The sequence below is a fragment of the Rhinolophus sinicus genome, chromosome 1 (assembly GCF_057876585.1).
Source record: "Rhinolophus sinicus isolate RSI-liver-muscle chromosome 1, RSI-T2T, whole genome shotgun sequence".
NCBI classification, from domain to species: Eukaryota; Metazoa; Chordata; class Mammalia; order Chiroptera; family Rhinolophidae; genus Rhinolophus; species Rhinolophus sinicus.
Genome location: NC_142501.1, coordinates 100,990,073 through 101,013,696, shown reverse-complemented (window position 1 = coordinate 101,013,696; position 23,624 = coordinate 100,990,073). Strand labels below are relative to the sequence as shown.

Genomic DNA, 23,624 nt, shown 5'->3' with positions numbered 1-23,624 from the left:
GGGTGGGGGGTGGGGGAGAGGGGCCGAAGGAGCGGGAGCCCAAGGCTCCTAACACCAGCTGGGCCAGGGAGCTGTGTCCTACACAACTAGACTGAGAAACAATGGCTTAAAAACGGGGTGGGGGGGGGGGCAAAAAAAAGAACAATATGTAAAGATAAAAAGAGAATGAATCACAGCGAAAGTGAACTCCTGGGTGTAAAATAGGAAATGTGTTAGAGGCGGGATATGCCCTGTCAGCCACCAGCTTCATTGTAGGCCCTACCAAACTCTTAGGCGCGGTTTTGTTTGAAGCCAACAGTGCAGACAGAGGGGCTTCACCAGTATGGATGTTGCAGAGAAAGCAGTGCCCCTTTGCAGCATTTTTTAGAGACATTATCACCGCTAAACTTGGAGAGAGAAGGCGGTTCTGGGTGGTTCCAGACACCCATGGCCAGCAGCTGTCTTGACTCCTGTTTTGGAAGGAGGGAGGCAGGGGACAAATTGGGGAGGCCTGGGCCACATGCAGGGCTGTCATGAATGAGAGGGAACTTGCTCAACCGACAGAAGCTTTCGCTTGGCATCTGCACTCCTCGTGGGTCACAGTGAACATTTGTGGGTACCTCCAGGGTGCAACACCAGGCAGAGGAGGGAGCTGTGCTGATGGCAGTCCTGGAGCCCAGTGTGCGGACAGACAGGAGAGGCTGGGACCCCTGCCTGGCCCAGCTGACAGGACCTGGGTCTGGGGGAGGCGTGCGAGAGAGGTCAGGGTCAAGGGCATGACCCCTGCTGCTGAGCAGAGGCCGCCAGGCAGGCAGTTCAGCCGAGGAGGCCGGGGTGGCAGGCTTGTCTAGCAGCAGCAGCATCACTGAGCCTGGACTCAAGCTGCACAGCTGAGCTGGAGTTGCCATCTGCACTTCCTCAATAATACAATACTGTGTTCCCGTTTGTGTCTGTAAAGTGTGATGGGAGAGTGCGGCACGGGCCTGCCCCTCTGTCCCCTCTCCCACGGCTGTTTTGTCTCCACGACTGATTGTGGCATCACCGGGGTCAAGCCAGCTCACAACTGTGTCATTTCAGTGTGCACGTCTGCATACAAGCTAAATGCTCTGATATTTGCATTTAAACCTGCATCACACGATATAAAAATGAATCATAAAATTCGTGCTAATTGAAATTTCTAGATTTTCTCAGAACAATAGGAAATAAAAAATATGAAGAGTTGAGAAAGTGAAGGAAGAAAAAGCTTTTTTTTCAAGATTTTATTGGGGAAGGGGAACAGGACTTTATTGGGGAACAGTGTGCACTTCCAGGACTTTTTTCCAAGTCAAGTTGTTGTCCTTTCAGTCTTAGTTGTGGAGGGCGCAGCTCAGCTCCATGTCCAGTTGCCGTTGCTAGTTGCAGGGGGCGCAGCCCACCATCCCTTGCGGGAGTCAAACCGGCAGTCTTGTGGTTGAGAGGACGTGCTCCAACCAACTGAGCCATCCAGGAGCTCAGTGGCAGCTCAGCTCAAGGTTCCGTGTTCAATCCTAGCTGCAGGGGGCGGAGCCCACCATCCCTTGCGGGACTCGAGGAGTTGAATTGGCAACCTTGTGGTTGAGAGCCCACTGGCCCATGTGGGAATCGAACCGGCAGCCTTTGGAGTTAGGAGCATGGAGCTCTAACCGCCTGCGCCCCCGGGCCGGCCCAGAAAAAGCTTTTAATGCAGTTTTCTCAGCACTTTTTCCCTGCCATTGAATGAGGGGCTGCATTTTCACACTGGACCAGGAAATAATGTGGGGTCCTGGACCTCATGTCATGGATGGAGACACGCCCACAGCGCACACGTGACTAAAGCTTGCTGTCCAGAGCTGTGTGTTTGTGCAGATTCACAGAGAGAACGCTTTCCTAGGCATCCTGTCAAACATCCCATCACCAGTCAAGGATCCAGGCTTTTCAGAGCCACTGCTTGACCTGAACTCCTGAAAGGAGTTTCTCAGGGACAAGCTTCGTGTAATGTGGTTTCAAGATGAAAATAGTTTTTATTTATCAAAAAAGTACCACAACCCAAGTGCCTGCTGACAAATGAATGGGAAATGCAACGTGGTCTATCCGTACAACGGAATGTTATTCAGCCCTAAACACGCTGCAACATGGATAGACCTGGAGGACATTATGCTGAGTGAAATAGATCAGCCATGACCAAAGGGACAAACACTGTGATTGCACTTCTATGAGGTATCCTGGGTTGTCACATTCATAGGGGTAGAAAGTGGAGTGGTGGGTGCCAGGGAAGGGGGACTGGGAAGTTGAGGTTTGACAGGGACAGAGTTTGGGAAGATGAGAACATTCTGTGGGTGGATGGTGGTGATGGTGGTGGTGACTGTACCTGATAGCACGGAACTGCGTACATGCAGTGCTTAAGATGGTAAATTTTCTGGAGTGTGTATTCTTGCACTATAAAAACAGTAACACATACTCACTGTTAAAATGAAGAGCAGATGCCAGGAGAAACTGTAGGTGGAAAGGTGGCAGGAAGGGCCTACGAAGCACACCCGTGTCTGGCACAGCAGGTCCCACCTGGACTGCTCAGGACTCTCAACTATCAGCCATCCTGGGCCCCGGGGACCCAGGCCGGGCGCTGGGGCTGCTGGAGATGCCGTCCTGGTAGTGAGAGTCTCCCATGACGTGCACTTACACAATTCCGGGTGTTCCGGGAGTGGGCCCTGGCCATTCTCATCTGCACAGAGGTGCAAACATGCATATCCTAGAGGGCCCTGGGAAGAGCTAATTAAAAGAGATTGTATTTTAGCTGTTGTAAACAGCTAAATTTTCATCTCTAGATGACAATTTTTCATCTCTAGATTTTCCATTTGTTTCTATCTTCTATCTCTCTTCTCATTTGGTTTATATGTTCCATTGCATTCTTGAGCATATTGAACATATTTATAATAACTTATGTTTTTGTGTGATAATTCCATTATCTCTGTCATTTCTAGGTTTGTTTCTATTGACAGACTTTTGATTATGTTTCACATTTTCTTGCTTTAGTACATATCTAGTAATTTTTTATTGAATGCCAGCCATTGTGCATTTTAGCTGGTCATTTACTAGATTTTGTTGTATTCCTTAAAAAAATATTGGAGCTATTCTCAGTCCTGTTTGATTATTTCAGGGTTTGTTTTAAAGCTATTTAAAGGCAGGTCTAGGTTAGTCTTGCCTATGGGACTAGTCTAGCTTCCCTACTAAGGTCTCTCCAGCCTGACTGTAGGGAATGTGAGCTGTTCCTGGCCCTGTGTGAGCTCTGGGAATTGCTCTGCTTATAGCTCCTCGGTACTTCTTCATCCCCTAGGATTTACTCTTTGCAAACTAAGAAGTTTTATCTTGATCATGAGCAGATGGTTTCGAGCTGAATGTTCAAGAGAACTCATATGCAGATATTTGAGGTCTTTGCCTGTATCACTTCTTCTTCTTCTGTATTCAGCCTCTAGAGGCTCCAATCTCTACCTCCTCCACTCAGTGGAGGAGGAAAAGCTCTTGGCCCAGTTTTCCCTACTTGTACCTTCAGGCAGGATCTAGGTTACTTAAAGGGCTCATCTCTATTGTTTTCATTCTCTTATGGGTCATAGTCTTCCTTGTCTGTTGTTCAACATCAAAAAACAATGTTACAGGGCCGGCCCGGTCGCTCAGGCAGTTGGAGCTCCACGCTCCTAACTCTGAGGGCTGCCGGTTCGATTCCCACATGGGTCGCCAGTTCGATTCCCACATGGGCCAGTGGGCTCTCAACCACAAGGTTGCCAGTTCAATTCCTCGAGTTGAGCTGAGCTGCCTCCCGAATGGCTCAGTTGGTTGGAGCGCGGGCTGTCAACCACAAGGTTGCCAGTTCGATTCCTCGACACTCGCAAGGGATGGTGGGCTGTGCCCCCTGCAACTAGAAAACGGCAACTGGACATGGAGCTGAGCTGCGCCCTCCACAACCAAGACTGAAAGGACAACAACTTGAAGCTGAATGGCGCCCTCCACAACTAAGATTGAAAGGACAACAACTTGACTTGGAAAAAACAAACAAACAATATTACATACTGTGCCTATTTTGCAGATGGTTTGTTTAAAATATTACGTCTAATTTTCTAGCTGTTAAAACAGAAAGACAGGTCTGGATACTGGTTACTCCCTTACAGCCAGAAGTGAAAAACTTGGTTTTATTTTTTAAAGTAATTTTTCTTAAATACAAAAATAACATATTTATTTTAGAAAATTTAGAAATTACAAGTAGACACACAAAAAAATAAAAATCATGCACCATAAAAAATTACTAACATTGTGGTATATCTTTCTAATAGAGTCCTATGAGTATATGTGTATGTGTGTGAGTATGTGTATATATACTGTGTTTCTTAATAACAAAAAGAACGATGTTGCACATACTATTTATAATCTAATTTTTGTCATTTAATATACCATAAATAGGTTTCCATGTCATTAAAGTCTTGAGACCATCTCTCACCTCTTTACATATACACACCCTGCTCTAGCCACCTCCCTTATCTATTTCTGCCCTTTCTCTGATTCTGATCTTTTCTCCAAACTTCTCTGTAGAGTCGACTCCACTCCACATGCCGTCCTAGGCATTGCATCCACTATGCACAAAGAAAATAGAGGTCATGTCTCTGTGCTTGAGGAATTTAAAGTCATACCTGGAAGAGAGGCATAAGTACTGTGCCTATCTGGAGAACAATGGCAGAGAACGTAGAGACAAGTACTTGCAGAGTGGGTCGGCTGTGTAAGTGTAGCGTGGAAATGGAAATGGGAAGGATTATTATAAAAAGAGTCAATAAAAATAATATTTTTATTATTATAAAAATAGTTCAACATATGAACTGAGATCTCTCAAAATTCACCTCTTTAGAGATGATACAGATGATAGAGTCATGCAATGAGTCATCATTTTTGTGGGATTTTTAAAGCTTTGACTGATTTGCTGGATAGTTTTTCTCTCTCGTCGTAGAAAAGGTTGCGTGCCTAGCTTTAGCTTCAAATTCTACCATGACCCTGTTGTTAAGAATAGCCAAAACAAATCCACAATTCTACTAATAGTTTGACCACTTAAAACACAAGCAGAAGACGGTCTGTTCTGTTTGCTGTAGTATTTTGATAACACAGAGTTATTAGGATTCCTAAAAGTGTGAGTGGGAGCATTTTGCTTGTGGGACAGTAATCTCAGAGGGTAAATCAATGATTAAAAAAAAAATCAACTTCCCAATTATGTAGGGGGTGAAGGGCTAGTATTTAGAAGTCTTCCTCCCTTAGGGTATGTTCTTTAATATACCAATTAAATTAATTTCTGTATTTTTTTATCTCAGATGATTTCACATTTTATCCCACTCAATAGGTATTCATATTTACAAGTTACAAAAATTATGAAAATTAAATTTACAAATATGAACAGGTCTATTTCTGAGCTCTCTTAGGTGTTCCATTGGTCCATCCATGAACCAGTACTACCACGCGGGGCTAATTAGTATCACTTTAGAAGTCTAGCTATTGGGCAAGTCCCCACTGTGCTCTCCTTCAGGAGTGGTGAGATGTTCTTGGCTCTTTGCCCTTCCACAGAAATTTTGTAGTTAACTGATCAAATTCCACAAAAATTCCTCTTGGGATTTTGATTAAAATTATTTTGGATCTATATATCAATTTTGGGGAAAATAACATCATTATGATCTTGAGTATTACTAGCCATGTGTCGTGCGGGAGAGCCTGCTCGCTCCGCCATTTGTCGGGCGGGGCAGCCTGTGGGGTCTCTGGTCCCGCTCCCCACATAAGAACGCAGGATGTGGTGAGCCCAAAAAGGAACACCCACGGAGCCATAGGTAGGGGAGTCATACCACTATGGTCTCACTGGAGGCTGGGCCCACCGGACGCGTGACCTGCCATCCGCCTTTCCGCCAACCAACTCACCAACGACTCTCCTCCACTCTCTCGACTCTGTTCCTCTCTCTCGGCTCTCCTCTTCCGCTCTCCTCGGCTCTGCTTGGCTCTGCTTGGCTCCTCGGCAATCCTCGGCAATCCTTCGTAGCCACAGCAGTTATACCAGTGGCCAATCGGCTAACCGGCCACAGCCGATGGCCAATCAGCCACAGCCGACGGCCATCCACCACCCGAGCCAGTACCCTTCCACGTGAGGCCAAGAGCCTGTAAACTACTCTCTGGGGCTCTGTCCCCACACCATGAATATATTGCTCTATTTTAAAGTATTTTTTCATAAAGTATTTTTTAATGGTTTTCAAATAAGTTTCAAAATTTTCTCTGTGATGGTCTTGCAAATAATTTTTACATATATTCAGTTCACTAGAAGTACATTGAAAACATTTTTACCAAATAACCAAGTGCCAAAACAGATATTTAGCTAAAGCTGAATATCAGAAAACTAAATAAATGTCAGAAGTACATGCATAAATATAAAATTTTATAAGAAAAATTTATGTTATGAAAAAATTTCAATTTTGATACTCAAATTTTAGTATCAAAATTTTAAGTTTGATATTATAATGCAGAAGCCATTGGTTCTCAGCAGACAGCTCTTACTGCCTCAGCGGGACTGCACGTCTGCAGTGCCCTCACTTTCCAGTGAGGTGCCGGGCAAAGCGAGATGCTTGAGTGATAGAGTTTTCTTTTCTAAACTTTCATCTTTATATTTTTTCATGTATTTATGGACTAGATCTTTTCTCCCTAGAGACATTTTTGAAGTTTCCAACATGACAATACACTTTTAATTTATCTTTGAGGGATAAGAAGTCCCAAATAATACTTTTTCTCAAAGCTCTCATTTAAATGAAATTAAGTAACTAAACATTAAATGCAGGTTTTAAAGATTATTTTGTTTAATGTGAGTTCTAGTATGCCAAACAATTCTATGATGACTAGAATAATTACATAATCTAATTCTTCGTATTGTGCTTATATAATTACATAGTTTTAGGAATGTTTCTTGGTTCAAAAATGACATAATGTTCATCCTAAATTTATCTAGCTAATGCATTCTCTTAACATTCTTATTAGCTTGAAGTCTTTTCCCTCACTTATTCAGCTATTTGGAAGCTCTTAATCAGTTTTTCTACATAAAATCAACTGCTTTCACAACCTTCATTAATGCAGACTTTTATTTCTGCAGTAATATACAGTTATACTGTAAGCAACACTTCACATGGAAAGAACTTAAGATTTTCCTGCCAAGTTACATGTAGAATGTGCACCTATGTTCATAATGTAAATATTAATATTTAAATACTAGCAATAAGATCTAGTAACATGCTTTGCTTGTTACTGCAGTCGTATGATGGTGCAGAGGCTCAGGGATACAAGAAATGACATCAGCGTAGACACTGGGCCTTTCCACACCCAACACGAAAGCCAAAGAGCAGATTTCGCCAACAGATGGAGGTTGAAGATTGTCAGTGCTGGGGGCTAGGTAACATTTTCTTAGTTGTTATTATAAATGGCATTTTAAATAAGTTACGTTTTCTACATATTGTTAGTATATAGAAATGCAATTGAGTTTTGCACATTGATTTTATATCTAGCAACTTTGTCAAATATTCTCCCAACTTTTAATGCTGTGTCTGTATTTTCAGGGCCATTTTGAAGACTACTGTAACAGCTATGAATAATGACAATTTGTTTTTCTTTCACAATTTTTTTTTTTTTGTATTGCTTTTTATTTAGTGTGAGGGCCTCAGCGATGTTGGATAGAGGCAGAGCTAGCAGTCATCTGTCTTGTTTCTGATTTTTTAAGGGAATGCTTTCACCATTACTTCATTCATTATGAAGTTTGCTGAGTTTTTCAGAGATACTGCGGAAATAAAATTGTAAACCCCATATGTCTTGATTCAGTAAGTCACTTTTCCAACAAGTCCTACATATTTAGATTTAGCCTGGCCCAGAAACACCAAGTGTATGCCAGAGTTTAGGAGCCTCTTGCTAGCATTTGTTAGAAGGAACTTTGGGAATATGAGGACTCTTGACTCAGTAGGAGAGGAAATCAGGGATAAAGTTCGCATGTACTTGTGAGACATTTGCAGATGCCAGGAATGTAAGTCTTTAGTTTTTATTTTTTAAAAATTGTGGTGCAATACATATAACATAAAGTTTACCATATCCAAGAATCAGCGAAATCCGAAATCATGAACCTTTCTCCCTATGTGTTCTTCTAAGAGTTTTATAGTTTTAACTCTTCCACTTAGGTTTTTGACCTGTTTTTGGTTCATTTTGTACATGGTATATGTTAAGGTCCCACTTCATTCCTTTGCATGTGTTTCAGCACCATTTGTTGAAAAGACTCTCCTTTCCCCACTGAATGGTCTTGGTGCCTTTGTTGAAAATCATTTGACCATATATGCAAGGGTGTAGTTTTGGGCTCTCTATTCCTTCGTTTTATCTATCTGTTTTTTCGCCAGTGCCACACTGTTTTGATTACTGTAGCTCCATAGTAAGTTTTGAAGCCTTATCAGGAAGTGTGAGACCCTCAACTTTGTTCTGCTTTTTCAAGGTTGTTTTGGCCATTGAGGCCCCTTGACATTCCATATAAATTTTGGGATGGACTTTTCTATTTCTGCAGAAGGCATCATTGGGATATTGACATTGATTGCATTAAATTTGTAAGAGACTATAAATCTTACGTTGGGGTCAAGGCCCGTTAGTGTTAACATTTATACCTGTTCTAGTAACTGGGAGAGTTTATTCCCTAGAAGTACCTTTTTGTGTCATACTTAATTTCAGATACTTAATTTCCTGTGGAATATAATAACCTTTGTGCTATACACACTAATTGCTTGTTTGGAGAAAGTGTATTTTCTGTAATCTCACTTGTCTTTAAGGAGATTTGTAGCCTTTTGGTAAGGAGAAAGTTTCAAGAACTTTGCCTAGTTTTCTCACTTCAAGCTTGATTGCAATTAATCGATAATTTGTACAGATTCAATTCTTAAAAACACATGGGACAGATTTCTAATTATACTCTTTATCGTGTAAAGGAAGCTCTCATTTATTCCATGTTTGCTAAGAGTTTTTATCATAAATGGGTGTTGAGTTTTATTAAATACTGTTTTTGCATTTATTGAGATAATCGTATGAGATTTCTCTCAGTTAACTTTAAAGGTGGTGAATTACATTGATTGATGTTCTGTGTGAAACCAATTTGCAGTCTTAGGGTAAATGTAAGTTGTGCTGGGTTCTGTGGCTGCAGTTTGTTCAGGATCCTGCCTTTGTGCATAATGATAAGGTGGCTCGTCTTCAGAGACAAACCGGGGCGTTCAGAATTCACGTCCCGTGTGGGCCCTTCCCCTCCACATGCAGACGGATTGCGCAGCTCAGTTTCGACACTGGAATGAAATAATTAGCAGAATTAATGCTGTGCTGGTTCTGGGCATTCGTCTTAGAAAGGCCTGGTAGGTTCAGTGTTCGCACCTTTGAGAGCCCTCAGGCTGGAGGAACCACATAGAGAGGCTGTGTGGTCCAGCGAAAGTTTGAAGACCATGCATGTAGACTGTGCATCCTAGCAGAGCGCAGCCTTCCCGCTGCCACCACCCAGGCGCTGCATGTATGGGAAGCCATCTGGGACATGCCAGCCCAGCTGAGCCACATGGTGTAGAAGGACTTGCCTGTGAACCACAGACAAATGGGAGAGAACAAAGGTTTGTTTTTTAAGCCACTAAGTTCTCGAGTAGTTTGTTGTGCATCAATACACAACCCAAACAATTTTTTTTTCTTTTTTTTGGTTCCAAAAAATAAATTAGCTTCATAAAATAAGTTGGAAATACTCCCTTTTATTCTGTTTCCTGGAAGAGTTTATGTAAGTTTGGAATGGACCTTTCCTTGTATGTTTAGGAGAATCTGTTGATAAATGTTCGTGGCTCTGATGTTTTCTTTGTGGGAAAATTTTTTAACAGTTGGTTCTATTTACTTATTGATAAAATCTGTGGTTCTCAGGGCTCCCCGGGTGTTGCAGGAAAATCATAGGGTGTAGCAAGATTTTTCAGGTTTAGAGGGAAATACATTGTGACCTGACATCCATCAGACACTGTACAGACCTCTAACTTGAGGTAGATCATGGTTTCAACGTCAGTCTACATACACTACATTCCTATAAGTGATATAACTTTATTAAGCCGGTTTAAAGGTGCAGATTCTGATAAAAAGCATGCGGAAATCAACATGGGACAAAATGAGGGTGGTGGTGTTCATTCTGAGTCCATGGCTGTGAGAAGCTGGGGAGTGCCCAGTGGACCCCTCAACCCCAATAGTATGTAATTGTGGTTATGTAAGAAAGCAAACTATTGTGTTTTTTTTCAATTTATGTGTTTTTTCAAACGACACATAAGACATAACGTGCTTTCTTTCTGTTATCTTTGTTCATCGGCTGGAGGTTTATGAATTTTATTGATTATTTCAAAGAACCAGCTTTTGAGTTTACTGATAATTTCATGCTGACTTTGTTTTCAATGTCACCGATTTCTGCTCTTATCTTTTTATTTTCTCCCTTCTACTTCCTTTGGGTTATTTTTGCGCACTCTCCTCTCTCTCTCTCTCTCTCTCTCTCTCTCTCTCTCTCTCTCTCTCTCTCTCTCTCATTTCTTAAGGTGTAAGCTTTGATTATCCATTTAAGAACATTTTTTCCCTAATATAAGCATTTAATGTGTTTCTCTTGTTCCTCTCAAGTTTAGTCTTCTGTGGAAGTTTGAGCATGATGTGTACCTTTTTTTATCCATCTAGTTCCATTTTTATTGAGCATCTTGAATCTGTCAAGTTTTATCTTTCATAAGGTGAAAAATTTCAGCCATTATTTCTTCAAATGCTTTTTCTGTCCCGTTCTTTCTTCTACCCTTATTGTTCTTCATTACACATATGTAAAGATTGTTTGATGTCACCCAGTAGGTCCCTCAGGATTTGATCTTTTCTTGTCCGATGTTGTCTAAATTTCTCGCTATCTCATTTCTATTTATTGATCTTCAAGGTTATGTGTTCTTTCTTCTGTCATTCTGTTTGGTTATTAAGTCCACCCAGTAAATATTTTGTTTCAGATATTAAGTTTTTTGGTTTTAGAAATTTCTTTGGTTCTCTTTTTCTTGTCCTTTTATTTCTCCGTGAACATACTTTATTTCACTGAGGGTATTTAAAGTCGCCAGTTAAAATCTTTGCCTGTTTGTTCCAGCGTCTGAGTCACCTCAGGCTTTCTGTCAGTTGATTTTCTTTTCTCTGGAGATGGGTTCCATTTCCCTGGAGTTGGTCGGTTTGCCTGTGAGGTGATTTTGTACGTCCTGCTCATTTGAAATGTTGAGTTATAAAGACTTAGGATTCTGTTCCTTTTCTCTGACGGGGGTCGTTCCTCAGTTCTTAGCAGGCAGTTATCTTGTTGGGCTGCAGAAATGGTCTCAGTTCAGATCTTCTCTCTTTAGCAGATATTCTTAGAGTCCATCCCACATATGTGTAGTTCAGAAACACACACAGACAGGATTTGGGGATCCCCTGGATTGTGCAGGCCACGTGTCTAACTATGAGCACCTTGGGGCCTGCACCATACCACAGAGACAGGCAGTGGCTCGTACAAGTGTTCTCTGGTGTGGATTCCCCGAGACTCCACAGGTTTCCTCTCATCTGGTGTCCTGCAGACGGCTGCTTTTGTCAGGTGTCTGGGATTACATTTGTTTCCTGCAGGCCTGTGGCCTTACAGGGTTTTATTAGTCATTATTAGAAACAGAAGGCCGTCCTTATCTCATAAAAATGCTCCATAGTTTCTGTCACACGTGCTATTCCCCTTTTTCTTTAAAAGTTTCAGACATTTTATATTTTTAGGTCCCGTTAAGAATGGTAGCATGCTTGTACGTGCTCCCTCTCTCTCTTTCCGTATTTTCTAATTAGTCATTGCTGGTTTATAAGCATGTTATCAAATTTTAAAAATTAATTTTACATGCAATCACTTCCCCCCAAAATTTATTTTAATTTTTAAATTTGATTTCTTTTTTCATTTATAGAGGAAAAATTGTAGCCTCTGGAAATAATAGTTGTATCTTTTATTATTTGTATTTCCCTTCTTCCTGGAATGTCCTGTATTTTTGCTTCCTGCCCTCTGCTGTCCCCTGGGCCCTCACTCGTGGCCCTGTACTCCTCCCCCCGCGTCATGCCGGACCTCCCAAAAGATGAGGGGATAGCTAGTTTGCAGGAGCCATCCGGAACAGCTAAGTGGAGACCCAGTTTTCCTTCTCCAACTTGACTCATTAGTTCAGCCAAAGTGGCCAAAAAGAACATGCTTAATATAAGGCCTTGGAAGATTTAGGTAAAAACAGTAAGAAAGGCTTTGTTAGAAACACCTACTGAAAATAGGAAAGCGGAATTAATGTCTAGTGTTAGATTTTGGTTTTGTTAAGGACAAAGTAAGTGACATTTTATTTCTACATTCTTCAAGGTACAATGGAAATAATCTAACTTTTTTTGGCTGAAGCTACAAAATAAAGCAGAGAACTAAAGAAATTAAAGAGATAATTCATACCAAAATTTGCCTGTGGAATAAGCAGATAATTGAAGGCAAAGTGAAGATTTTATTTGCTTGAATTACCTGAGAAATTGTTTTAGCCTCCATTTCACCCTTATAAATAAAACAATGGTCTAAGGAAGGAAAATTGAGTCCTTGCTTTTCTGAAAATATATTTTACCATCTTTAAAAAAGCAACAACAGTAGACAAATAGGAAAACTCCATGAAGAGGTCATTCACAGATGAATACAAATAGCCAGTATACCTACAGAGATCAGATATACCTCACTGGTACCGTGTGTCCCTGAAAATCAGACCCAGCCAGACCATCAGCTCTAACGTGGCTTTGGAACAAAAATTAATATAAGACCCAGTCTTATTTTACTATAAGACCCGGTCTTATATAATGTAATATAATATAATATAATAAGTATAATATAATATAATACCTAGTCTTATGTTAATTTTTGCTCCAAAAGATTCATTAGAGATGATTGTCTGGCTAGGTCTCATTTTCGGGGAAACATGGTAGTGCAGGAAGTAAAATTTAAAACAATGATTAATACTATTTTTGTTTTCTTACTAGATTAGCAAAGATAAAAGTAGAAGTATCCAATGTTGATTAGGCTATGGTGAAATGTTTGAGTCTGACATTGGAAGGACTGTAACTGGCTCCCACTGTTGGGGGGTGGCAGATAGGAATGAATGGGTCCTTAGGACCCCTCAGCCATCACTGTGTTCTTCTCCTTTTGGAGTCACTTGATAGCATAATTTCCTCTGTGATTGCTTCCATCTTGTGTTGTTTTATCAGTTGATGCAGCCTAACTGTGCAGTGTGATGAAGCTACAGTTGTGCACAGCGTGTCCCAGGCCGTCAGCCTGTCGCACTCACTCGCTGACTCACCCAGAGCAGTTTCTAGTCCTGCAGGCTCTACTCACAGTGTGCTGTTTGTCATCTTTTATAGCATATTTGTACTGTACCTTTTCTGTTTAGATTTGTGTAGACACATAAGTACTTCCATGTGTTACAGTTGCCTGCAGTGCTCAGTACAGAATGCGCTGTGTGGACGTGTAGTGCACGTGTGCCGTGGGCTGGGCCACAGGGGTTTGTGCAGCGCACTCAGTGTGTTCACTCGCCAACGCCAACTCCTTCTCAGAACATGTCCCCATGGCTAAGCCGTGCATGACCCCATACTCAGAAACAGTGCAAGGGCAGGAAAGTGCCAGGAAGTTTCACGTCAGGGAAAGAAATATGGTGGTCTAAAAAATCCAATAAATCTCTTCATAGTTTTCCAATGGAAACCTATTTGAAGAGTGAGGCATAGTAATTTTTAAAAATTGTCTCAGTTAAATTCCATTCTGCTTATCATCAGACTTGTAAGGCATTTCACAAGGAGTAACCTTAGTCCCAGCAGCACATTAATGCAGATATTTGACAAATATGAACCACATTTTTTTGCCAGGTGCTATTGAATGAGAGAGAAAGGGAAAAAATCTGATGTTCAGGCTGCTACTCCTATGTACTTAATGAGAAAAGAAATAATATTTTGCCTAAGAACTTTATATGGCTTCAGAAAAGGAGAAGATTCAAATTCAGCTTTGAGCATAGTTTGCCTGTCAGGTTTCTCAGGACAGAAATGGCCAGTCATTTGGGTTCCAGATGTGTGTCCGGGTCGGTGTGTGTGTGGTCGTAGCCACAGGTGGAAAGCAGGCTTCCCAGTGAGGAGAGGCAGAGGTGTCAGCTGCAGTGAGTGGTCCGCGGAAGGCAGCCCTCTGCATGTGCGGGAGGAGCTCTAGCAGGAACACGTGCCACCTACTTACCTGAGTCTTACTGTCTCCTGGTGACGGCCTGGTTGTGGCTGACAGGTGTCCCTGTGTCCGTATCACTGCTCAGACATGGGTTGCTTCTCACTCCGTGGACGTGCGTGCACACTGCTGGGCGTTTGGTGGACATCAGGAATAGTCATTGTTTGCCATCATTTGGTTGGTGTGCAGAGTGGCCAGAAATTACCATCTGCAGTCTTAGGTCTGGTTTAGAAGTCCTGGATTCTGTGGTGTTCAAGCTGTGTGCCACAGAGACTCGCAGGATCATTGTCATTTCTGGCATGGTCCTCAGAATGAGGCTGCAAAGCCATGTCCTCAGTCAAAGGACATGTTAGCAGATGTACACGGACTGCACCAGGCCACCTAGTGTGCCCAGATGTCCAAATTACAGTTGTGAAATCGTGAGCAAATTAATAAGCCACTCAGCTTTGGGGTAATCTGGGGTAGTTGCTGTGTGGCACCAGACAAAGATGTGGGTTATCTTTCTCTTATTTGCATGTAGGCTAGCAGTGGACATGTATATAGAACTACCACTTAAGAGCCCTTTAAATAAAAAATTTGTAGCTAAACATATACTTGGAAAACCTGTTCTGGTTAAATGTTTTGCTTAACTGAAATTTCTAGCATAATGAAGAATGATCAACATTTTTGGAAATCTGAGAATTTATAATATTCAGATATTCGGTACTGATGTCCTAACATGTGCCCACGGTCTCTTTACTAGTCGTGCCTCTGATCTCTTTACTAGTCGTCTAGCGACAACTATTTGATTTGATCTCTAGTACACTAGTTGGCTCTAGATTTTTTTCATTCTGGACTGAATATCTTTTTTTCTGCATCCTTTAAAATTCCCCCCAATAGTTAACTTTTTCAATTCCAGCAGTTTGTTTCATAGCTGAACGTGAAACATCAGATATCCACCTCTATTCTTCTGAGAATATGCACCATAGTTTTTAAACTTCCTGCTCTAATTCTTCTTCTTCTGTTTTTAAAGATTTTATGGGGAATGGGAACAGGACTTTATTGGGGAATAGTGTGTATTTCCAGGACTTTTTACCAAGTCAAGTTGTTGTCCTTTCAATCTTAGTTGTGGAGGGTGCCATTCAGCTTCAAGTTGTCCTTTCAGCCTTAGTTGTGGAGGGCGCAGCTCAGCTCCAGGTCCAGTTGCCATTGCTAGTTGCAGGGGGCACAACCCACCATCCCTGTGAGAGTTGAACCAGCAACCTTGTGGTTGAGAGCCCACTGGCCCATGTGGGAATCGAACCTGCAGCCTTCGGAGTTACGAGCACGGAGCTCCAAATGCCTGAGCCACCGGGCCGGCCCTCTAATTCTTATATTAACTTTTTGCCTTGGTGGATGTTTTCTCCCTGTTGAGTTGGCGGTTCCCCTTTGTGGGTGACAGTCCCCAAGTTCTGCAGGTGCTGCTGGGGCGGCTCGCTGCCCTGGGAGAGTGGTGCCCTCCTCAGAGACATGCAGGAGAGTGTCAGTGTCTGTGACACCCTGTGACGTCTTGCTGGCCTGGCCTGGTGGCCTCCAGAGTACAGGTCTTGGCAGAAGCCGGGAGGCTGGGGTAGCTCTCCTGGGCCAGTCTCGGAGCGTCTGGAGTTAAATGTGCGCACTCACCCTGGTGTTGACCTGCACACCTTCCCATGAGTGACATTGCTTTTTTCTTTCAACATAAGACAGAGGATCACACGCAGTCAGAAGCAGGAGGAGACACAAGGTAAAGGGTGAAGGTCACACAGCCTTTGCATTCAGGGAAGCAATGTGGCAAAATGGGGTTCCAGGAGGGTTCAGTGATGGGGTGGCCTGGTGAGGACACAGGGCAGTGCCCGTGGGCAAGGCCTGGGTCAGTGCCCACTGTTTCCTCACTAGCGTTTTCCTTTGGAGTGAGAGGCTGTCAAGAATTCTGTTAATGTACAAATATCCCCAGAAGGAGACGGACCCTTTCCCAGGAACCTGCACACACAGCATCGTGTCCCCAAGTGGCAGCTGCCTGGGAAGGCTTGGGACACAGACCCTGGTGGGCTCGAGGCCTGAGCGGCCCAGGGAGGGCTGGCCCTTGAAGGTTCCAGGACCTCTAGGGCCAGGACAATGCTATTAAACCCCCAGGACCGGGAGCGAGAGCAGGGAGGACACAGGGTGGCAGGATGGTGAGGAGGCTGCACATTCAATCTGGCTGGCAGGAGTCACAGAGAAAATAGATTGGGGCGTGTGTCAGTGACACGTGTCCTGTGAAGCTCTTCTTTGGTGCCAGCCACAATCTGCCCAGCACACTCCCAACTGGCCTTGTCCTTGGTTTTCAGAAGAGAAACCAAGATGCCTCACTCCTTCTGACGGAAGCTCTAGACTTCTCAACATGTGGAAAGTGCCAACACATTTGTCTTTCAGCTTCTGAAACCCAGATTTCAAAAACATGTTAAAGGGTAATGATTCTCTTCACTTAACCCAGGGATTTACACAGGAGGCTTTCATTAAGGTAGAATTTCATCTACAAAATTTTGATTTGCCTAGAATTTCAACATAACATTAGCGCACAGTGCACATTGGACCAAATCTCCTACATTGATGAAAGGTGGCTGTTTTAACTAAGAATTGCTTTTAAAGGGGTGACAGGTGGTCTGCCTGTAACTCCGAGCTTTGTCCAGAGTGCCTGGCCTCAGCCCAGTGGAGTTGAATTGTTGCAGTCACTGCACAGTCGGTTTTATAGCAAAATGTTAGACACTTTCGCCCTAAGCTGAGGAGGCAGACGAGTGTTGTGGGATCGGGAGGCCCATGAATGGCGGGGTCCGTCTTCTTTGTCTGTACTTCACCAGGGCTGAGCACAGTGGTGTCTAGCAAGTACTAAATGTTTGCTGAACGTGCACATGAGTTCATGAGAAAGAAGAAATGAAAACTGGGCTGGGAAGCCCCAAGGCCTTGATTCCAGCCTCGGGTCTGTTACATGTAACGAGTGCCTGTGACCTTTGCTCCGTGGCAGTGAGCATCACCTGACGTACTATACCTGTCGGTACCTGTTGTGTAACACGGAGCAAACCTATGGCACTTTCATGCCTTGACGTCCTGTAGTGCATCGCGTCTGTTTCCTCACTGTCTGCCGCTCACCATTGGGGAAATGACTTTGTCTTGTCCATTGCTCCGTCCCATGAACTGAGCTATCCCCTGGCATATGGTAGGTGCCCCAGAATATTAGCTGAGTAAATGAAATGAATGACTCTTGTCATTTCCCCTCTTTTCTTTTTTGTGAAAAAAAAAAAAAAAAAAAAAAAAAAAAAGACCAAAGTTACAATAGAAGCAAGCATTTCAGATAATAGGAAATAAACATAGGAGACACTCTCAAAGCCATCGTCACCTTGATCTCATTTTCTATGAGTCCCTTTTATAAATGGTCACTTTGGTCAAACTGCGTAAACCAGTTTTCCTCACCCCCTCTTCAAGTGCAAATGTGACCCTGGCCTGGAGTTTGCTGTTTGCTGCCCGGCCTTTCATCCTTTTTGCCACGGCGGGCAGGCCTCCAAGGGAACCACTTACCCATATGACCCAGCAATCCCATTCCTGGGGATTTGTTCGAAGGAAGTGAACTCAGTATCATGAAGAGATATCTGCACCTCCATGCTCATCGCAACAGGATTCACAGTAGCCAAAATACAGAAGCAGCCTGAATGTCTGTTGATGGATGAATGGATAAAGAAAATGAGGTACATACAATCAATGAAACATTGCTTGGCCAGAGAAGGAGGAAGTTCTGCTGTTTACCACAGCATGGATGGACCTTGAGGGCATTATGCTGAGTGAGATAAGTCTGATAGGGAAAGACAAATACTGTATGATCTCACCTAGATGTGGAATCTAAAGAAAAAGACACAGTCAAATCACAGAAACAGTAGAAAAGTGGTTGCCAGGGCTGGGGATAGGGAGGTGGGGAGAGGCAGGTAAAAGGGTACAAACTCCCAGCTATGAGGTGAGTAAGGTTTGAGGATACACTGCACAGCATGGAGACTGCGTTGATAACACTGTCTTGTATAATTGAAATTTGCTGAGAGAGCAGAGCTTAAATGTTCTCACCAAACAAAGGTAAGTATGTGAGGTGATGGAGGCGTTAGGTAACTCGATGGGCGGGCTCTTTCACTATGTGCACGTGTATGAAATCACCACGAGCACACGTTAAATCTCTTACAATTTCATGTCAGTTGTACCTAATCAGAAGTGAAACTTTTTAAAGAAACCATGTTTTATACAAAACTAGGTATTAATAATGTCAACAGATATTCACAATATGTAATTTTGGCTTTATTTAGGTATGTTTATTTATGGTATGTTTACAGTGTTGGTATTTGCTCAGAAAAGTGAGCTTGCTTTTCCCCCCAAAATAGAAATATCTTTATATTTTATTATGAAAGTAGTACATTGTTGTAAAATTTTAAGTAATTTTTAAAGTTACGTAAATTTGAATGGGGAGCTTTCCTGTAACCTGTGCCTGACCCCTGCTCCCAGTGCCAGCCTGTTGGCTCATCAGGAGGGCCCGAGGGGATGACCGCCTTTAAATTGTCTTTGCATAAAATTGCTTCCTAAATTTTATTTAGGGAAATGCAAGGTAGCAGTGAGAAGTAGGAACATTGTATTTGTATAGTTCATTAGATACTTGAGTATTTAAAGATATTTACTAAAAAAAAAGAAAAAGAAAAAAAAAGACATTTACCAAACTCCTGTCACTCTTTTAGAAAGAAGTCAGCAGACATGTTCAGTATGTGAGAATCACTAAAAATCATTTGGGGAAACATGAGTTTTTCTATCTGTTATATGTTACTTGTGGTCTGAGCTGGAGTATAGTCTTGGCTGATAAAGAAAAAATCGTTGTGCTCCTTTTTCTTTCGTCAGTTTCCTCGAGTGCCTGGGGAGTCTGGGCACTGTGACAGCATGAGCTGCAGTGACCTCCCTCTGGACTCCTTATCTTTCGGTTGTAGGAGCTGTCAGTGTAAAGGCGACACAAAGCAGAAGGCTAACAGCTCTAGTGTTCTTGGAACTTATCTCTATCTCTTTTTATTTACACAAAATGCCATCTCATCACTTAAATGGTCCTGAGAATGACATATTTATTTCTGAACACACTAAAAAGGCTTCCCCCCCCTTTTTTGTATTTAGATGATTTTGATCCTTATGTGGAAGTTCATAAAATGAGTTCGAGACTTTGTGAAGTTTATCAGTAGAGATAATCTCCTGTGGGGCTGCTACACCGGTGCTGTGAGCAGGAAGACGTGTGTCTCCACTGCCAGCAACCGTCAGTCGTCCTGACAGCCTGACATTCTCCACAAAGACCTGCTCGTCTGCTCCACATTTGGGAGCAAGAACCACACACAACCAGCGATCAAAAGGTAACTTCCAAACTCCCCTGCAGCTCCCTGACCCTTCGGTTCTCTGGTTCCCAAGTAGCTGACAGGCAGCAGCACTCGGGAGTGTGACCTGTGTGCCCGGTGCAGGAGCTTCTGATGCTCAGCTCTGTCAGTAACAGCCTCAGCGGCATCCATTACGACGCTCCCAGGGATGGTGAGTTCTCTAAAACCTGGAGCCGACTGCCCAGGATGTTTAGCCTGAAATAGAGGCTTTGGTGGGACTGCGAGCTAATCCCACAGCACGTTTCCTGGGCATGAATCCCTCTGGTGGTCCTGAGTGCCCCTTTTTGCTGTTACTCCTTTGGTTAGGTGACTGCTATTGTTCACTGAGTGCCAGGCCCTCTGGCACCCAAGATTGATGTAGCCAGTGTGCTCTGATGATCAAGTCCTGCTGTCTATTTAGAAGAATATCCCCAACCTATGTCCTGAGGTTAGCAAAATCAACAGTTCACTTTCTGAAAGGTTCTTTTCCATAATTCTCAAGTCCTTAATGTTTACAAGTTGCCTTTTTCCTGTACTACTCTTTCCTTAAACTTACAAGCATCTGCCAAATGGTGCAGTGTTTTCTGCAAATGTCACCTAGTGACATAATCTGTGTGAGTAGTTTACACTACCAGGGAACGCGCATGACCACCTACTGCGCACCAACACATAGTAGGAGTGCTTTGTGATTTAGAAAATACGCTGCACATTATTTAGAGAATCCTTTTCCTGATTCCTTTTTGTTTTAAGTGACAATGACTGTGGATCCAGCCTGAAGAAAGTCCATATTTTTTTTGTAGAGGAACAAAGAATAATACTTCAGTGTTGCTAAGTATACGCAAGGTTCTCACAGCAAATGGAACAAGGAGGCAGAAACGTCATCAGATTTTTCTTTATTCAAGGAACATTGAAAGTTGTGACTATTACAGACACTAAGCCCCGGAAAATTGAAAGATGAAATTTACCGGCGTCCTGATGAAAGCCGGCATAGCTGAACGTTTCTTCCTCCTTGTGAGCGCACAAGCAGATATGCAATCACATGTTTTGCTGCTGCCTGTGATTTACTCAGCAGTGTTCCTGACTCCTTTTCTGTTACTCGAAAATGTGCATTTTGAAGACATTTATGGTAAGACTTCCTTGGATCACACAGATGAACATTAAAGTTTCTATTTTTATTCTTTGAAATGACGACACTAAGACATTTGCTAACTCAAAAAATGTTTAAGTGTAAGCTTGTGTTTTTGGAATTTGTGATTGATTTTGAAGTCGCACCTCCCTGTAGGGTACTGCTGATGTTATTTTATAGAGAAGAAAACAACAGTTCTAGCCAGCCCACCTTCTGCTGTATCACAGGGTGAAAGGAGCATCTACGGGACAACAGGGTAGCTTACGCTTCTGTTATCTGATGATGTAATTAGGCTAAACCTTCCTGCTGAGGTGAAATGAAATGAAACAGACTGCATTTAGGAAACAAAACACCGTGGCGGCACCAACGGTCTGATGTAGTAGGGAACTGTGGGGTCCATTACTGGATGGAAACAAAAGTACGGGAGAGCCAGAGTCACATGGCCACTTGTGTCCCTAGGGTGCTGCCTGGGGGACAGTGCGGGTAGGGCCTGACCAGGGTGGGAAGTCCAGTGGGGACTTGCCCACATTAAGACGCCCCTTGTCCTGCTGAAGCTCTGGGGTCCCCCAGGAGACATGTCTTAGCCTGTGCCAAGCAGAGGAGACAAGGAAGACAAGCCCTCCAGGAAACTGCCTTTGGGACGGGTGAGTGGAGGGGTGACCTTGGTGAGCTCTAGGAAGCTTTTCAGGAACCACTAGCACTAACCTTACAGAAATGATTTCAGGAAACAGAGAAGAAACACATCACAACTTCTTGTATGAGTCGGCCATAATCTTGTACACGAACCAGATAAGGACATTGCCAGAAAGGAAATTACAGGCCATTTGCTCATGAAATCCTGAACAACATATTAGCAAATTGAAAGCAGTAAAAGAAGAAGGAAAAATATCTCATAGCCAAGTTGGATGTATTTTAGAAATAGACTGGCATTAGAAAATATAGTTCTTCATATTGATAACATTAAATGAGAAAAATAGTATGATCGTCTCAGTAGACTTATAAAAAGCATTTTTTTAGCCTGTACTCCATTAAGAAAAAACCCACACCTCTTAGCAAACTGATAGTTGACAGGACCTTTCTTACTCTGATGAAGGGCAACTGCAGGAGACCAACAGCCAACATCAGCCGGTGCTGAAGTGTAGAGAACTTGGCTGAGAGACGAGAACAAGAAGGATGTCAGCTGATGGCACTTCTACCTAACTTTGTATCTCAGGTCTCAGCCAGTGCAGAAAGTACTAAAAAAATAAGTTATAAAGATTGTAAAGCAATAAATAAAACTGATGACTGTGCACATGGAAAAATCAAAGCAATCTATAGATAAGTTACTAGAAGTTTTGAATATACCAAATACTGCATTCTGCGTACCCCAAATTGCATGTTATATTGCATTGTAATATAACAAAAAATATCATTTAAAATATAGTAGCATAAAAAAATGTCAAACACTTAGAAATAAATCTAACAAAAGACCTCTACAGGGAAAATTATAAAACTTTATTGTTAGACATTTAAAGAGACTAAAGAAATGAAGAGCTAAGGGGTGTCCATGAATTACTGACTCAACACTATAATGCAGGTTCTTCCCCAGTCGACTTACTGATTCCAGCTCCCCCAGTCACACTTTTAACAGGCTTTCAATCATTTCATTTTAAAGTGTAACCTCAGTGACCTGCAGAGTGCCACGAGTGCCAGGATATCCTTGAGTAAGGAGAGGACTTGCTGTGTCAACTATGAAGTCATATCATAGAGCTGTGTCACCACACGCTGTGGAATTTGCAGACAAGTGAGCCAGGTGAGTGCACTGGAAAACCTGGAAACAGATTTGCGTGTACCTGACTTGTGGCAATATGATCTATGACAGGCTGCAAGAGCAGTGGGGCAAGGATGGTGGTTTTCAATAAATAGTATTGGGAAAATTGACGAGCCAAACAGTTGGAAGGAAGCAGGGGGGAGGGATAAGAAACCCTTACTAACAACATACACAAAATGAATAAAGCAACTAAAGACTGAAATGAAATCCAGCATCTGGAACCAAACTTAGAATCAAGTTTGAACTTGAAACTTAATTCTCAAGTTTCAAGAGAATTATCTTTTCTCTTGAAAATATGTTCTGTTTTCTTGTTTCTTCGTGTGTTGGGTAGTTTTGGGTTGTTGTATCCTGGTCATTATGAGAATTAAGGTGTGGAGTTCAGAATTCTGTAATTTTTTTCTATGGGTGTTTCTTCGTTTACTTAGTAGGTAATTTTCTTGGCTATGCTGGAATTGTAGTCTCTTGAATAACAGTTTCAGTCCATTCAGACCTTTTGTCTCCAGCAGGGAACTTTGAGCCTGTTGCATGCATGTGTGGTTCAGGGCCAGCCAACCATGTGGGAAGGTGATAAAATATAAAATTTATGCAGGAAATAAGAAACTATAAAAAGTGGTTTAGTCCACTTGAAAAACAGAACCTCTAGAAATAAATAGAATCAAAATTTACAACTCAGTGGATACCTTATAAGACAAACAGAAAATCTTAAAATCAGTCAAAGAAAATGGACAGGTCACCTTCAAGTGCTTGACAGTTACACACAGCTGGATTCTTAGTTGCAACAGTCAAAGCAGAAAATTGAATGGCGTTGATCTCTTCAACTGCCAACCTAGTGAATTTATATTTCATGAATGAGAGTGAAATAAAGGCATTTTCACAAGTGAAAATGGAAAGAAGTCATCACCATCTAACTCTTACTAAAGGGATTTCTGAAGGAGACAGAAGATAAATGATTCCAGCTACAAGTTTTGAGATACAAAAGAAGAATTAATACTAGAGAGATTGAATATACAGGTAAAT

At 42.4% G+C, this 23,624-nt stretch overlaps 1 long non-coding RNA gene across 1 annotated transcript in view; it reads left to right on the top strand.

Moving 5' to 3' along the window:
• Window positions 1–23,624, top strand: part of LOC148759134 (uncharacterized) — a 48,980-nt gene that overhangs the window by 11,132 nt on the left and 14,224 nt on the right. The window contains exons 2-3 of the long non-coding RNA XR_016022852.1: window positions 19,442–19,671; window positions 22,452–22,589. This is a non-coding gene — a long non-coding RNA (uncharacterized LOC148759134). The remainder of the gene's footprint in view (window positions 1–19,441; window positions 19,672–22,451; window positions 22,590–23,624) is intronic.